We start from the raw sequence: 16,996 nt of genomic DNA, 5'->3' as shown, positions 1-16,996 counted from the left end.
GGGCAGGTTCTCACCTTGTTACCTGTATCCATATAACTAAACCTTTATTTTATTAATATCCCATGCATTCTTTTCACTAGAGTTAGGAATTTGGTTGCTTTTAATCCTTGTGCCCTGGCATGGCTCCAGCTGGATGTTCATGCATTACAGAACTAATCACTCTACACTTTTGACCAAACAAATTATTACTCATTTCCCCTGCTATAAACTGATAGCACAAGTAGTTCCTTGTAACATATATTTTTTGTAAGCAGGAAAGGGTGGATTTTTGTTTCAAGGATGACAAAGTGGCACAGAATTTGAGTAGGCTGAGCTTGGACAACGGTAAGCAGCAGGGTTGGGGTTTATTACTGGAAGGTCTTTTGTTGTCTCTCAGCACAGTCATTAAATGTCCTGTTGGAAGACCCAGGGGTATGTTGCTAGTTTTTAAACCTGTCTAATAACAGACCAAAATGAGACCAGAATTTCCAAAAAGTTCTTCATTTTACTACATCCCCCTTTTTTGTCAGGATCTCTCCTGCCTCTAAATGGGAGCAGCCACCCTTTGTAAGTGACTGCTGGAAACTGTAGCATAAATGCAAATAATGAGATGTCCTGAGGGGGCATGAGATGAGGGAGGATGCAAAATCAGACTGCCTGGGGGCTTATACATTCACCACATTGGCTCCAGCCTCTTGGTGAACAAGTGACTTTTTGCACATAATCTGTAAGGTATTTTGGAATCATATCACAAGAAAGTACTCTTCTTACAGCCTGGGAAGCCTTATCCTGGCACATGCAACAGTGCACCTGTGTACAGAATCAGGTGTAGGGGCAAAAGCAAAAAAGCCATCTGCTCTGATAAGTAACCATGGCCCCACAAATCCCTGCAGGCCGGCAAAGGGACCTCACTCTGCTTTGCTTTCACTTGTCTGTTTCATGTCAATATGCTAAGGGTAAGCATAAGAGGATTAGGCTGACAGCATCTCTTTGAAAAGCCAAAACAGGGCTGAAAAGAGAGCATTAAGCCATAGTGTTAAGTCTGAAGCTTTTCCACAGGATAAATGCAGAAATTGCAAACGTTTGAGATGTTGTTTTCTACTATCTTCTTTATTCCAGATCCAAGGGACTTCTTCCATTTACATACGATTAATGAGTTCCTGTTATAGGGATCATGCAGTCACTCACACATTATTATTTTCTCTCCTGTCACCTTCTTCTGTTTGTGTCTTTTCATGATCTTTTTACTTGTTGATTGCTTAGACTATAAACATATATATTTGTCGCACTAATAAGTAGATGGGACTCAGTTTCTTCATGCAGAAAAGCCAGTTCTTTATTCACAAAGCTCATATTTATAGGAAATATCAGAAGGCACTTAGACCTAATTGGCTAACAATACACTGACAGTTTATTGGCTGGTAAATGGCTAGGGTGTACGTCTGTCAAATGTCTCTATATTTGGTTAGTTTACCTATGTTGTTCACTGATTCCTGTGGGGCAGATTTCTTGTTTATTACAGGTGCAACTTATTTTCCTTTCTAAGAATAAGTTGTTATGCAAACAGATTCTCAAGATTTCTTCACCTGGGAACTGAGCTAGCTGCACTTAGAAGAAGTAACGGGCCAGCTGGTAATTCAGCAGAGCTAGGCCTGATTTCATAAGGCCTTTCTTTTATAATATCTTTACCTGTATGTAACATATATAGACCAATTACTTAATCTCCAGTTATAAATGTATCTCACAGCCCATTATACACCTTCAAATGCTCTGTTTGGCAATCTCCCATTCAGTGCCAATAGAGCCAGGGCCCTGCAGTTCAGAGCTTTGTTAGGAGGTGCTCATTACTTATCTGGCTGTTGATGAGTCACACGGAAATTTTGGTTGGCATGGCTATGATAATCCAGCTCTAGCCTCTCCAGCCTGCAGGGCATGTTTATATGTATATATATATGTATATATATATATATATATGATGCTGCAAACACTGAAAATACTAGTCCACAGGAGACCTGACCAGTAAAATTAGTCTCCTCAAGGTAAACAAGTAAATCTGCAGTAAAAAAAGAGAATCTATTATTCCAGCAATAAACTGAGGATGGGGAGGTGGGGTCCTGTGGTGTATCTCGCCTGTACCTGCAGGCTCTCCCAAGCACAAAGAAGCACTTTGTGCCTGGTCATACCCTTTTGCTGACCCAAATCTGCCGTGGTGGGGGGATAATGTGGTTCCCTGTTTGGGCATGAAATCCCTGGACATGGCAAGAAGGCAGTGGACCAGTGTGGCAGCTACCCAGGGCCCCAGCAAGAAGGGCCAGAACCTGGCAGGGGTCGGTGGCTCTTGTGGCTTCCAGCTTCTGCCACGCATTCCCTGCAACAAATCTGTCAGTGCGCCCGCGAGCTGATCCCCCAAGGCTCTATTTGATCACTTGGCTCTCCGGCAGCTCTGAGCTAAAGTGAGCTTACCCATTGCAAAGGATGAAGTGATTTCTGAGTTGGGCACATGCAGAAGTTAAGGGAAGTACAGAGGAGGTTCTAAACTGGCCTCCCCATTCCCTGCCAGATCTCCTCTCCTCATCCCACTTCTGAAAAACCACGCGAGGCCACTCAGCCGTGTTGAGGGCTCGGGTCCTTTCCTGGGAGCATCCCTCGCCCAGGGCTGCTGCTCAGCACAGGGGTATGCGTGCTGTGGCTCAAGTGAGGTAATGGGAGGATGAGGCAATGTGCCAGTCAAGGCTTGAGCTTGATTTGCAGGGTGTTTCATGGAGAACACTTTTAACAAGCAATGTTTGACGTCTTAAAAAAAAGGAAAAAAAAAAAAAACCAAAAAACCAAAACACCAAAAAAGCCCCTCCATCTGGAGTTCGCTGTAACGTGTTGCCTGCGGCAACGGCAACGTGAGCCGCAGGAGCCGAGAGCCGGGTTGTGGACGGCGCCGCAAAGCACGGGCAGCCGGCCCCGGCCGGAGGGCCGAGCCGAGCCGGGCCGGCCGAGAGCGGGTGGCAGGCGGGGGAGGTGGCCCGGGCTGGGGTGGGCCGGGCCGGCCGCGCCTCCCTCCCGCCCTCCTGAGGGTGCCTCCCGTCCCTCCCGCCTGCCTCCCTCCCGCGCAGCGCGGCAGGTCGGGGCGTGCGGCGGCGCGGAGCGGCGGCCCAGGGTGAGGCGGAGCGCCCGAAATGGCGGCACCGGTGGGACGGGGAGGCGGGGGGCGCGGCGGCCCCGGGGGAGCGGGGCCGGGGAAGGGGCTGGGGCGGCGGCACGGGAGAGCCGGGCGCAGCGCGGCCCCGGGCCCCGTGTGAGGCAGCGGGGCCCGGGCTCCATCCGTCCCTGCCGGCGCCCCGCGCCCGTGGGGACCTGGCCGCGGCCACCCGACCCCGGCTGTACCGCAGCACCGCTTTGCTTCCCCTCCAGCGCCCTGTGGCATTGCACAGCTCTGCAGGGGCTTGGCCCTTGTATGCTTTGTTGGTGTTGTTTTTTTTTTTCCCCCTTAGAAAAGTGTTTTAACCTGTTGCGGGTGGTGTCATAAACTTTGCACAGCCCGCGGAATTAGTGAAGGTGTTCTGAATGTTGCCATAAATCTTGTGAAACGATTATTACCCCCCTCCGCCTTTTGTTCAGTTAAATTTCCCTGTCGTACAAATAAAGAGTTGGCCTTTATGCTGGGCTTGTAGGACCCTTGTAGGCGGAGGAGGGGGAGAACGAGCGCTTGTTTACCACACAGTCCAGGCCATGTTCTGTTCCCTTCTTTTTCTGGAAGCTGCATCAGATGGGGAGCTGATGGCAATGGGTTATTTCTGCACCGTGGTGTTGCTTGACATGAGGAGTCTTTACTAGTAGTTTCTTCTTCTTGTCCTCTCATGATGAACATAAACTGTGGTAATTTTTTTTTTATTTTTAAAGTCTGACTTTTCCTGAGGGCTTTTGTAATCAACTTGTTGCAGTATCCTGTTGAGTTTTAGCAGTGACATGTCTTTATTTCAGGCTACCGTACAGCATCCCTTAAATTGCGCTGCTTCACTTCCTTTGTCCTCCTACAGTGCTTCCTGGCTTTCTCTGCGGGTTCATGTGGTAGAAAAAGGGTTGATTGAAATAGCATCACCCATCAGAGGCCATTTGTTCAGTTTTGAAAGATATTCCTTTTGAGAAAACACATTTCCTTTGAGACTTTCATGTTCCATTGCCAAGGTTCTTAGGGAAGCTTTTGGTGTGATGGGTGGTCTTACCAGCTGGTGTTGTGGAGGCTGAAGGGTCTCTTAGCGTGCCACCAGTGGGCAAATGTCCGCCCCAGTCCTCCTGGGTGACTGTCATTGCTGCCAAAGGACTGTCTGTGGTGGAGGGAGCAGAGTGCCTGTCTTGGCTGAGCTGTTGCTGAGCTTGTGGTAATTGGAAAAGTCAGTGCAAAAGTTTCAGTGCATTTATATTCTCTGAAGCATTTTGAGTGCCTAGGACAGGCAGTTCCCAGTCTGTGGATTGTTGGAAGCTGGGGTAGCATCACTTATGCTTTATTCATCTGGTGACAGGTCCCTGTCAAAGGCACAACGCTGGCTTGCACAGGTGGGCTCTGGTTTGCTGCAGCTGCTCTGGCGTGCCAGCTCTTCTGTGTCAGATGCCCTTGCTGGAAGCTTCAGCTGCGAGCTGGAGGAGGTGGCAGCTTTTGAGCTCCTCCATGTAATTCACCTCAGATCACATCCTTGCTCTATAGTTTGCTGATGATGTCTTTGAGCTCCTGACCTGTATATACTTCTGGTCATATGCTGTATTTCTGCAAAAAACATGTTTAATTCCAGACTGCTGCTTGTGTTCATTGTCCTGTGGCTTCTGCAGTGGAGCAGAATGACTCCCCCAGTTGCCTGGTAGAAGTCCTGGCACTCCCTGCTCTATGCTGGCTTCAGGGATCAATAAGAAAATGGCTTTTCTGAGTGCTTGAAATAATGTCCCGTGTGTGACACTTCATTTTGCTCTGGACTCTGAGGTGGTTAATCCCTCTTGTGGTACATTTGGTGAGTGTTTAACCAGTTTTATTTCTCCTAACTCAAAGCAGCTGTGTTAAAGGGGTTTTATTTGCTACTTGCAGTGCAGCGTCCGAAAGTTTCTCTCTTTGGGTGTGATACATTCTTCAATAAGGGGGTGGAAGAAAGCTGCTGGTATTCCCTTGTCAAGCAAAAATGCTCCGTGGGAGTGGCTGTGAAGGGCTCTCTTTCCCCTTAGGAACTTTCCAGCAGGCCTATCATTCCCAGCAAATAAAAGTCGTATCATGACTTGAACTGTTTCCATCACACATGCACAGAAGGCAAACAACTGCCTAGCTCTTGAGACAGCCCTGAGGGGGTTGATTGGAGAGCTGTGTCTCTTCCAGCCAGGTTATCCCACTGGCAAATTCACTTGTTCCTTCTACATAGTTTGGCTTCTTAGCTCACTAACACATTGAATTATTGGTTATGGATGGAAGGAAAATGTGTATTTACATGTGTTTGTTTGTGTAACATCTCTTATCACCATGTGTGATAGTCTGCTTGTGGCAGACTATCCTCTCTGGCATTTCCAGGTAATTTGATGATTTGTAAAGCAGTCATGCTGTCCCTCTGTTCTTCGTGTGCCTTCTAAGGCAGAAGCTTAGAAAGAAAAAACATTGACAGCCTCTGAAAAACAAAAAGGATAGCTGTGCTTTTTCATGTCCCAGTTTACCATTACTGTCTCCCATGGCCTCATCAGCCTTGTTCCTTAAGCCTCCTGAGAGGATGTTCTACGCCTCAACTCTCCTGTATTCTGCTCTTGAGCTCAACACTGGGTTATCTCCAGCTCTCCTGGGTATGTGCACTGACAGCTGAGGTCATGGAAAGCCTGAGGGAGGGGGGCTCCTAGAAGTGACAGCTCATCTCAGCTTCTCTGGCTTTGAGGAGCAGAAGCCTAAGTCTCCCTGGTCGTTTAAGAACCTTCAAGATCCTAAGGGTGTTGGCCAGGTCTCCTTCTGTCTCACTTGCTCATCCTGCCTTTCAGACCCCGAATGTAGTTTTTCTTTTGCCACAGCAAAGCTGAAATGAAATGAACAATGTCACTGTAAAACCATCCCATATTTCCATTCTTTTTTTGTACTGCATTTTGGCAGAGCTTTTCCCCAGGATGGTGACCATCTTCCCAGTCTGTGAGAAATGTGCTTTTCCCTTCTACCCTGTGTCTGAAGCCAGGGTGTGGAGGGAGAAATGAGGAATGGCAGGTGTGTGGAATGGAGGTGAGGTGTTCTGTCAGTTCTGTGGAGAGTGCCTCATTCCATCCTTCCCCACAGCACAGAAGCTGTTGGCTGCCAGGCCCTCTTGGCAGGGATCTGCCATAGTAGCAGCACGGCTGATGGGCATCTCTCTTCAGTGCTCCTTTCTGGTGTGTCTGCCAGACTCCTCTGGTTGTGATCTCAACAGCCTGGGGTCCTGGGGAATGGATTCAGGGCTGTGTCCTGGCTGCTGGCAGTAATAAAACTCTTGGCAAAATGAGCAGGAGGGTCATTACTGTTTTCCTGGAATTTCGTGGCTGAGTAGGAGATATGTTTTGGCATCTGGGCATTTGGGTGTGACCAGCTTGATCCATGTTTCTAGCCTGAATTCCTTGTGCTGGTCAGGTGGTTATGACCCTAGTCCAAGCTGGAAAAATGCTATACAGCTCTGTATGGCCAGAGTGCAATAAGCTCAACATGGGACTGAAAGTCTGACTCCTTAGAAGGATGCAAGCATGAATTGATGCCATGACATGCCAGCTGGGCTTTTCATGGAGATATATATATATATGTATATATACACATATGTATATATGTGTGTGTGAGGTGTATTTCATGCATGCTTTTGATGCCAGTAGTGGTGGACATTATTGGAGGCAGGATACTGGTTTAGTGGCATAAGGAAGGACATCAGGAATTCTGTTCTGCAACAGTTGAGGGAGGGTCCTTGGCAGCTGTTTAAGTTCATTTGGGTGCTGATCTACAGGCACTGTCTGCAGGGTGCAGCCAAGAAATACACACTGTGCAGCTCTGATTGACGTTGCATTGCCTGCATCCCTGTAGGCTGCCATGGAGCTGCCTCTCCTATCTGCTGAGGTGAGTGTATCCCAGAGAGGGAGTGTGGAGGATGTGGTATGTGGCACAGACTCTTAAGAGAGGGGAAATCAAACATGTGGGAGGTGCAAGAGAGGATGTAGCTCAGACCCACGGGTTGTTCCTGGCGGTGGTAATGAGGCTTCATAAAGAACAGCCGAGGCAGAAGTCGGTGACATAAAATGTTTGGCATTGACCATTGTTTCTTATCTGTGGCTGGTGCCAGATCTGGATACAAAAGGAGCAAAGTTCACTTGTTCAACCCAGGTTTTCTTGGCTTTTATAAGAAAGAAAGCAGCAGTGGGGAGTGGGAAGAGTTGTAAAGGTGAGTGCCTGTGCTTTGGTGAAATCTGTCCTTGTAGCTGTGATCTGGAAGTTGGACACTCTTGAGAAATGGTGGAGTTGGGCTGAAATTTGCAGCATGTTTCCCAGATGTCTTTGCCACTGTAGGAGAGGGATAGGTTTGAAGGAAGAAACACCTTTTGGAGATGTTGTGGAAGAAAGATCTGCTATGCTGTACAAATGGATGAGGTGAAAACGTGTCTGATACCTCACCCTGGAACACTTCTGCTCCTTTGGAGAAGAAGTGGACAGGAGAAGGATCAAGCCGATGATTACTGTTTGCACTATTGGCATTGCATGGTGGAATAACAGGTGTGTTTTGGAGTCTGGGCTGCATTTGGATCTTGGTGATCTTCCTGGACTATCCAGTCCCAGTCAGAAAAGTGCTGTACAGCTCGGTAGGTGCATCTCAGAAAGGACTGCAATCAGCTCAACACGGACTGAAAGTAATCCTTGGCAGGTCTTTCAGTACAAGCATATGACTTACCAGCATAGCTGGAGGATGAACAATGGATTAGTTGGCTCATTCACTAATGAAATTCAGATAAAACTGGGACCAAGACTGGTTTGAGGTAGGAATTACTGTGGGAGGTAGGAATTACTGTGGGAGAGGTTTCTGTTTTGTCTGCAGTGAGTTGCTGACCTATTATCTGCTAAAGTAGCAGCCACAATGCCTCTATGGTTTTTAGGGAGTACTCTGACCCTCACTGTCCACCACGGTGCAACATTAAAGAAAATAAGGAGGAAGGATGGTTTTGGTGAAATTTGTCTGCTATCAGAGCCAACTGGCAGATGGCAGCCATGCTGACATTTCTGACATGCCAGGCAGTGAGCAGGACTTCTGTAGTGTCTGACAAGGCAGGCGTGAGTCATGGCTTGTGAATGTCAGTTTTTCTTCTTAGCTGTGGTGGAATCCAGAAGGGAGGAATTCATATCCCACATCTCACCCCCACACTGCCCTGGGAACAGAGATGGTGGGCTCCTTTTCTCCATGGTCACTGCAAGCTGCATGCAGTGCTCCCAGGGAGGTGGTGGGCAGCTGTGTGTGCCGTCACAGGGGTGTACAGTGAGTGCAGAAGCCAGGCACATGGAAACGTGGGAGCAGGAAAGTCTTGTGGTTCTGTGTTAGGTGCTGTGTGCAAGGAATGCGTGGATGGGAAAGTGTTGGGCTTTGTGCTTGTGTTTTTTTGGCTGTGGAAGCATGGAAAGGATGAGTCCAGTCCTGTGTGGAAGTAGCACTTGATGAGGAATTGACCTGTGGTTGGTTGCAGGTTCCCCCTTGCTATGTGCAATTGCCCTTTTCCATCTTTGCTGGGAGACTTGGCTAAAGGCGGGAGGTCTGCTGGAGGTCAGGAGACATCTGGTGTGGTCTCCAATGTGCCTTGTCCACTTGGAGGGTTTTTAAAAGGACATATTTCTTGTTATTGGGAGGACCTCTTCCAATATCTGGGGAAGAAGAACTGTCAGGCTGGTTCCTGCACCTTTCAGTCCCAGTTGTCTGGGTTTTTTCCTTCTCCTGAGCAGGGAAAGAGTGCAAGTGTCCGGCTGAGCTCATGTTTGAGGAATGAGGCTGTGCTCAGCCTCAGAAATGGGCTCTGGAGAGCCAAACAAAAGCCTGTTCTGTCCATTGTGCACCCCACAGGGCTCACCTCTGGTGTATGCAGTGTGTCCGAGACAGGAAGAAAAAAGGAAACTTAAACCACTGTGCTTAGACCGGGACAAGATCGTGGTTGCTGACTTCAGTGGGCTGTTTGTGCCCTCAGGCACTGTGGAATGTGCGTCCTGACTCGCAGGTGTGCTGCTAGAAGCCTGGGAGGAGGGAAAAGCAGACAGTTGCAGAGGAAAACCTTTGCTTTCACTGGTGTCATGAGCTTTGCTTTGGCTGCAGCTGTCTCCATGTGGAAGAGAACCCCCTTGTAGAAAAAAGGGTTTTATTGTTTCTACTTCATTGAGAATTTTAACAATCTTTTAAGAAAAAAAGAAGGGAGGGGGAAGCCAACTTACATGAGAGCAGTGAGAGTAGCAGTGAGAGTAGCCAAAATAAATTATTGTAGTTACATCAATGTGATTCTTATCAGTAACATATTTACAGTGGGATAAGTGGGAAGCTGGTTTCCCTGTGTATAAGGGCACAACTGCTGTGGATCATCAGTATCCTCATAATTTTTGGCACTGATAACCATGTGTGGCCAGCTCTGGTCCCCTCTCCCTGCATTATCCTGCCCTGGGCAGTCAGAGCTAGAACACTCTTTTGGCTCAGGTGAGTAACAGGAGGAATATTTTATGTGCTAGAATTGACCTGGTTATTTCCAGCATGGATTTTAGGGTTTTTCTAAATTCTTCAAAAGCAAGAGATAAGTTTTGTTTTCTGGGTTCCTCTATCCTTGTCTATGCTAGAGTAACCTCATTTTCACAGTGGGCATTTAGTATTGAAGATAGTGACTCGGTTTCTTCAGAAACTTTTGACTGTGTTGTTCTTGGATTTTCTCTTGGGTATGTTTTGCTTTTAATGCTTAAGGACTTTCTGAGAGTCTTAACCTACAAGTGAGCCATGCTATGGACTGCTTTTCCCCTCCTGCTCACTAATGGCATTGGATGAATTGAAAGATGGATAATGAGTCTGCCCAGCAACGGAGAGCAAAGTGCTCTGCTGCTTTCTGCTGAGCTCAAAGAAGTCTGCATGCTGGGGATGTGCCAGTTATGTTTTTAGAGGCTTCTGAGGGAACAAAGTATGGTTTCTCCCATCTCCTGAAGTGTTCTTGAGTCTTCTTGGTATTTGAGGGTTATTCCAGGGTAGAATGTGCTACTCTAGAATATAGAGTGGACTGCTTCTAGCCTTTAAATGTTAAGCTTTAAAATAACAGGAGATCAGATGAGATGATAATGGTTCCTCCTGACTTGAAAATTGACCTCTAAGGTGGATGGGGTGGTTGTGGGGAGGATTAAGTTTCAAAGTAACTTTAGGCTTTCCTTTATTGAAGCTTCTTCATAGAGTGCTAAGTTAACAGGGGGGTGGTTTGGTGGAGAAATCCCCTTCAGAACTTTTCTGCTTCCTTTGAAGTCCAGCTGTTTTGTGCTGGCATCTGTTAGAATCCTTTCCCACTTTCTTTTCCTTGCCAGCTCTAAATGAAGTGGATGATTACACTGTCATGGTTTAACCCCAGCCAGCAGTTATGTACCATGCAGCCACCCCTCCTTCATGCACCTGCACTGATGGGATGGGGTGAAGAATCAGTAAAATATTATAATTAAAAGTTATGTATTGTGATAAGAGCAATTTATCAGTTGAAGCAATGTAAAATATAATGATAGTAGTAATAATTTTAATAATAATAGTAGTAATGAAAAGGAGAGTGACAGAAGAATAAACCCCAAGAAACAAATGGTGCACAACACAACTCCATAGCCCGTCCCTCAGCAGTGACCAGCAGCTCCAGACCAGCTCCCCCCAGTTTATATCCTGAGCCTGACATTCTGTGGCATAGAACATTCCTTTGGCCAGTTTGGATCAGCTGTCATTCCATGGCATGGAACATCCCTTTGGCCAGTTTGGATCAGCTGTCCTGGCCATGCTCCTTCCCTTCTTGTGCACCTCCTTAATGGCATAGCGTGGGAAACGGACAAGTCCTTGATCTAGAGTCAGCACTGCTTAGCAACAACCAAAACATGTTTGTTATCAACATTGTTCTCATGCTACATCCAAACTAAGCACTGCACCGGCTACTAAGGGGAACACTGACTCTATCCCAGCCAAAACCAGGATGTACACTGAGACAGACTTGACAAAGTTGCTGTGCTGATTGTGGCTCTGTATCCTTCATGGACAGCTGCCCTTTGCTTGTGCCTTTGCTTGAATCTGTGGAGAGGAGCAGAGCAAGCCCAGCTCCCTGTGCCACCGGCAGAGCCAGGTGTTTCAGGGAAGCCCTTGTTGCCATGGGGCTGCGGGATTTCTTTGGAGCTTAGTGGTGCTTGCTGTGGAACCAGGGATTTCTTTGTAGCTTGTCTCCTGCTGCCAGCCTTGGTGAAGGGCCAGCAGGTAATTGCCTGGAGGCAGCCCTTGCCTCCCGGTTGTTTATTCACATGCTGGTGCCTCCCGGTCGAGTTTGCAGGCTGCTCCAAAAACAGCTGCGTAAATGGTTTTGGTGGAGTCATTAAAACGTGCTACACAAGGGCAGGGCGGAAGGGGGAGGAATGTTTTATTTTTGGCTGGGAGTTGTTTAATTTTACTGGAAAAACGATCCTTTTCAAGGCAGCTTTATGCAGCGTGGATTGAGCATTGTTTCCAGCACTGCTCTTATAGCAACAGGAGAGAGACAGCTCCTATGAACTTCGACTTACAGCTCTGGGAAATGAAATGTCATTTAATTGCCCTTGACTGTGCTTGATATTTGATCTGACTCTAATAAAGTGATTTTAGCTATAGAGAGGAATATAACTCCTCAAATTTTTCAGTGACCACTTCAGAACAACTCTAGAGACAGTGTTACTGGGGATATATATAAGGACTGATGGTCAGAAGAGATTTCTTGTCCATTCCTGGTCCTGCTGTTGGGAAAGCGGGTATTTTCAGATGTGAGTTTCCACATGAGGATATTCTGTGTAGAAAAGGAGGCTCCTGAAGTTGTCACTGGCATCTGTGGCTGCCATGATGAGGTGAGAGCTGCTGTTGCCCCTTTCTGTGTCTGCATGATGTTCCCTTTTCTGTCTGTGCAGTACTGTCCTGGTACTGCAGGTACCTGCTCCACTGCTGGCATACTCAGAGGTTTTCTCTGGCATGGCTGGCACAGGTCCTGAGCTAATCAGCAACAGGTCTGAAGCAGTAAGAATGTTAACTTTGGTTTCCATTGCCAAATCCCTTGTGAACTGCTTTTAAAATATTATTTTAGTGGAGTTTACACTGAGGCAGGCTGCCTGGGAAAGATGTGTGGGATGACTCCAGAGACTTGATTTCCTTGTTTGCACCACAGAAAGTGAGAACAGGAACAACTCACTCAAAACAAGTTTTGTACAAAAGCTAAAGCAGGTGTGGGTTTTTGTGCACCTCTTGCTTTGTGCTGTTTGCAATCAGGTGTCTTGGGCACAGGCAAGGCAGTGCTAACAAGTAACATGAAAACTTTGTGGTTTATAGTGTTGTGTTCTGCATTGGTCTTCCAAAAGACAGGACAGCTTGGCTGCTGGAGGATGGATGTTGAGAAGTGCAAATTCACCCCTTCTCTCTGCTGGGAGAGGCACTTAATCTCTCTGTGCTCCTGTTATAACCTGCTCTCTTTTTTTTTTTTTTATTGGGGTGCTTTGAGGAGGCAGAGGATCTTTCAGGCAGTCAGATTATAGAACACTGTGTGATTGAGAGGCTAGAGATGTACCTTGTGGTGGCACACAAATTGCCTGCTCTCTCTTCCAAATACTGCTGCATAAGTTTTTGACCCTGGGATTTTAAGGCCTATGATTTGTTTGTGAGTTTGGTGCAGTGAAGATGACAATCTGCAATGTAATATGCACCTGACACTGTGGGGAGGTAGAAAATCTACTGGCTTTTAGCTGAACACCTTTTCAATGTACAGATTTGTAGGGAGCAAAACTGCACTAGGACTGCAGCCAAATTTTGAGTGACTGTGTAGGAGCTACAATGCAGCACGTGTTCTTTGGTTAGTCTTTGCCCTCAGCTCAACCCACTGTGTAAAAACCCAGCTTTTTGTAGAGAGTGAAAAAATGGTCATCACTACTACATTATTTGGAGAGTGCTTTGAAATTTGTGTTGAGGTTTGCCTGAATAGGCTTTGTGGAGGCTGGGAGGATTTCTATCTTCCCAGGACTTTTAGTGCTTGTTGACTTGGTTCTAGTACTGGCATAACTACGGGGCAGGGAGGTTTTGTGAGCACTCTCTGAAAACACTGAGAACCCAGAGGCTTTGCTTCAGAGCGCTGGGCTCAAAAACAGTGGGATGAATAGGAAGATAATGAATAGGAAGGGATCAGGCAGAAAGCTGATTTGGCACAAAATGTTTTGTTTAGAAATGTGGTTTAATGCTACTGGTAAATTCTCCAGTGCAGACAAAGCCCTGCTTAAAAATAAAAAAAGGAAAAGAAAACCCCAAACAAAAAGAATCCCACAATGGCCGTTAGCAGAGTTGGGAAAATAGAATTTAAAATACTAATAGTAGGCTGCAGTGAAGAGTTTGCCTTGTCTGTTGGCTGACCCTGACCTATCTGAACTATTGCTCCTTGTTGTGTCAAACTCTCATTGCTATGAGCTCTCTGCAAACACAGCCAGGCACTGATTTCTGCAGCTTCCAGTGAGAGAAAAGAGAAGGTTATTGTTCCTCTCCTCAGCTCAATGACTAGTGAAGTGGTTCCTGTGTATAAATAGTGTAAAGTGCTTTGGGATCCTTCAGGATAAAGGAGGCCTTGTGGGATACAAGAGGAGGTTGTTTGACGCAGAAGGAGTTTCCCTTGGTCACACAGTGGGTGCTGGTCTCTGCCTGCCTTCCAGCTCCTGATGGGGACTAGGTGCTTGGAGGGGCTGCTTGTTTCCCTGCTTACCCACTTCTGGGAGCAGGAGACATGGGCTTTCTGCTCTCAGGTTGGGGCTGACTGTGAATGTTTTGTCAGGGAAGGGCTTTTTGTTTGCTTTGTAGTGAAACAGTGCTAGGATACAGACACACAGTCCCAGGCACGCTCGATCACTCTTATCTTTCTCTCTTATGCTTTCTTTTCTTAATGGTTGTAAAATTGGTTTTATGCCAAGGTCCTTGTTATCCTCAAGGATCCCACAGCCAGGCATTGCCTCACCCAGTTTGGCTAACCCCCTCATAAAACACTTAATTGGCAGGTATGTGGGTGGTGCTGAACATGTAAATCCTTGCTGAGTTTGAAATTTATGCTTATTGTTATTTATGCTTCAGTAAGCCCCTCCCCTGGGCAGTAAACAGTCTTGAAAATATGAGTGAAAGGTCTGAGTGCTCTTCTCTGGAGAGACAGTCTTGTCTCAAAGAGCAGGTGACTGCTCAGGTGTGTTAGGCATACAGCTTCTCTCTGAATACCTTGCTCTTACCAAAATTAGCAGGAGTTTGGGGGCTACATCTCTCTTGAGGAGTCTTTTCAAACCACAGCACCTTGAGGCAGGGCAGAAGAAAGGAGGGATTTGGCAAGCATCGTGAGGGGTGACAGCAGGACTGTCATGTGCCCATGGAGATGTTGCTTTGACACAGACTGTTGATCTGAGATCCTCACAGACTCCCAGAATGAGAACGAATTTACCCTCTCTCAGTTCTTTGGAAAAGTGCTCTCCCAGTCAAGAGGTAGGGTCAAGCAGGGTCTGCCAAAGATGTCAGGGAGGAGGGATTTTGACCAAAATCTGTTCTGTGTGCCTGCTCCCCCCGTCCCCCCTAAATTTAAATGACAATTCTTTAGAAGGAGCTTTTCCTCCTCGGTGGATGCCTGACTTGTGTTTTGCATTCTCCCCAGTCCAAGGCACAAGTACTTTGACTTTGCAGCACGTTCCAATATGCTGAGATGGAAGCAAAGCATTGAGCTTTGTGTCCTGGCTCAGCTTTCCCTTCTGAAAAGCCAGGAGCATGGGAGCTGCATGAAGCAGATGAATAAAGGGCAGGGCACTAGGGCTGGTCTTGGAGAGTTTGGGCCCAGCCTCAGGAGGATTCTTAAGAACTATTGCTTGCCTTCTAGGTGACTGTGCCTTTTCTCCTGTCCCTAGTTCTTCAGAAAGTTCCCTTATCTGACCTTTAATTAATGAACCCAAGAACTTTGTTTGACCTGCTTTCCAGTGGTGCAAGAAATGGAATTTCCACTTGTTTCTCTGAAGAGATGTTTTTGTGGTCCAGAGGCTGTGTGTAGTAATGTGAATCAACAAATTCCTGTCCCTTATTGGCATCATTTTTCATAGGGAATGGAAGCAGGCATGATCCAAGCCGGTTATAAATGAAGGTGTGTTGTCCATACTGTGCTGGTTGGGACCCTCTACCTTAGAAAAGCAGGGGAAAGAGAGGATGCTAGAGGCCATTTCCAGTACAAACTTACGCAGCCTAGCTGCCTCCACAGAAATGACAAGCCCCAGGATGACATGCCAAGGTTAGAGAGATGGAGTGCTAGCAAGGGCCCTCAGCCTGTTGCTCTGCCGTGTGCTGGGCACACTGGAGGATATTTCTGAAAAGGCGATGTGGTGAGGTGTCTCTGCACTGGTACACTCAGTGCAGGCAGCAAACGGGAGGACTTGGAAGCCACTGTGCTGCTAGAAAGCCACAACCTACTTGCCATGACTGAATGTTGATGGGATGAACCCTGTGGCTGGAGTGTGGTTATCAGTGGCTACATGGCTTCATCAGAAGGGAGAGCTGAAGAAGGAGAGAGGCTGGGGTTGCCATGACCAGGTTGAAAACTTGATTGCTTCAAGGCACTAACACTAAGAAGGGCTTTGCACTGCACAGAAGGATCTTCCTGAGCTTTCTCATGGAATTGCTTTCAGGCCTTTTGCACCAGAATGAGCTGTCATTTTGTGTACACAGCCTTGACAGAATTGATAGCAGCATTTACAGGATGCAGCAGTAAATACAAACCTGTTCTGACAGCTTTCTACCAGCAGAAGATGTTCATGCTCCCCCCTGCTGCAGTTAAGCTCTTTCCTGTTATCCAGTGCACACTTCACAGTTTAATCAAATGCATTCATAACAGGTATTCTGAAATCATGTGCTCTCTACTTAAAGGACTTGATGGCAAAGCATATAATCATATATTGATTTCAGAATTATCTTTGGCATAGTTCATGATTCTCTGCATCTCTCTTCTTTTTTTCCTTCAGCTTTCTGCTTTCCTGAATCCAGCAGCAGACTAGAGCCATCAAGAAGAGAGGGGGTGGAAAAAAGCCTTTGAAGAGGACTGAACATTTGCACTGGTGCTGTCACCTGCTTTGGTGGTGAAAGGTCAGTGTCAAGACTGCTGATCCATGTTGGCTGTCAATTTGGGGTGGATAATGGCGCATGGTGTGAATTTGACCTCTTTACCTGCAAGCTTTAGAATTCCTCTCCTGGGAAGGCTTTACTTAAATTACTTTTAGCTGCTTTCTGGCAGGCGAGAAGCAGCTGGAGGCCCTTTCTGAAGATGTTCAGTGGGGTAGGTAAAGTGTCAGTGGTAATGTTTTCATCTTACAGAGAGGGAACTCAAGAGAGGTCATGCTTTTAAAGGCTGGAGTTTAGCCTTGACGAAGAATGTCAGTGAGTTTGCTGAAGATTAAAGTTATTGGCCCACACCTGCACTGCACATACCAAGGGAAGGACGTCTGCTCTGTTTGCTGATGGCTGCCAGGGTATTCTGACCCAGCTCAGATGGTCTCCAGTGGAACATTTCCCTCCAGGCCAGCAGTGTGCCCTGTGGTTGCACTTTTGTTACAGCATAGGTACGGTGGGATTTCCTGCAGCAAGACTTTCTTGTGTGCTTTGGCAAAGATGTTAGAAGTTATCTGAGTTGTGGTGTATGAGTTATCTGTGCAATAGTTGTCACTGAAGTGTTTGATACCAATTTGCTTGCTATCACTCAAAAATCAATACTTTAAAATAATGATGCTTTTAATGGCCTGGGAGCTATTCATTTTCTT

General features: G+C 46.8%; 1 protein-coding gene across 2 annotated transcripts in view; it reads left to right on the top strand.

The window, feature by feature from the left end:
- The first annotated feature begins 3,053 nt into the window (after positions 1–3,053).
- Positions 3,054–16,996, top strand: part of CD151 (CD151 molecule (Raph blood group)) — a 31,831-nt gene continuing 17,888 nt past the window's right edge. Inside the window, exons 1-2 of one of the 2 annotated variants that reach the window (XM_041481163.1) lie at positions 3,054–3,130; positions 16,205–16,325. The gene's annotated coding sequence lies outside the window, so the exon portion shown is untranslated. Of the gene's footprint in view, positions 3,131–16,204; positions 16,326–16,645; positions 16,799–16,996 lie in introns of those variants that run through there. The other variant, XM_041481164.1, reaches the window with a different exon arrangement.

Source organism: Pyrgilauda ruficollis, unplaced genomic scaffold, assembly GCF_017590135.1.
Source record: "Pyrgilauda ruficollis isolate IOZ18807 unplaced genomic scaffold, ASM1759013v1 scaffold55, whole genome shotgun sequence".
Taxonomy (NCBI): domain Eukaryota; kingdom Metazoa; phylum Chordata; class Aves; order Passeriformes; family Passeridae; genus Pyrgilauda; species Pyrgilauda ruficollis.
This window is presented reverse-complemented; position numbering and strand designations above follow the sequence as displayed.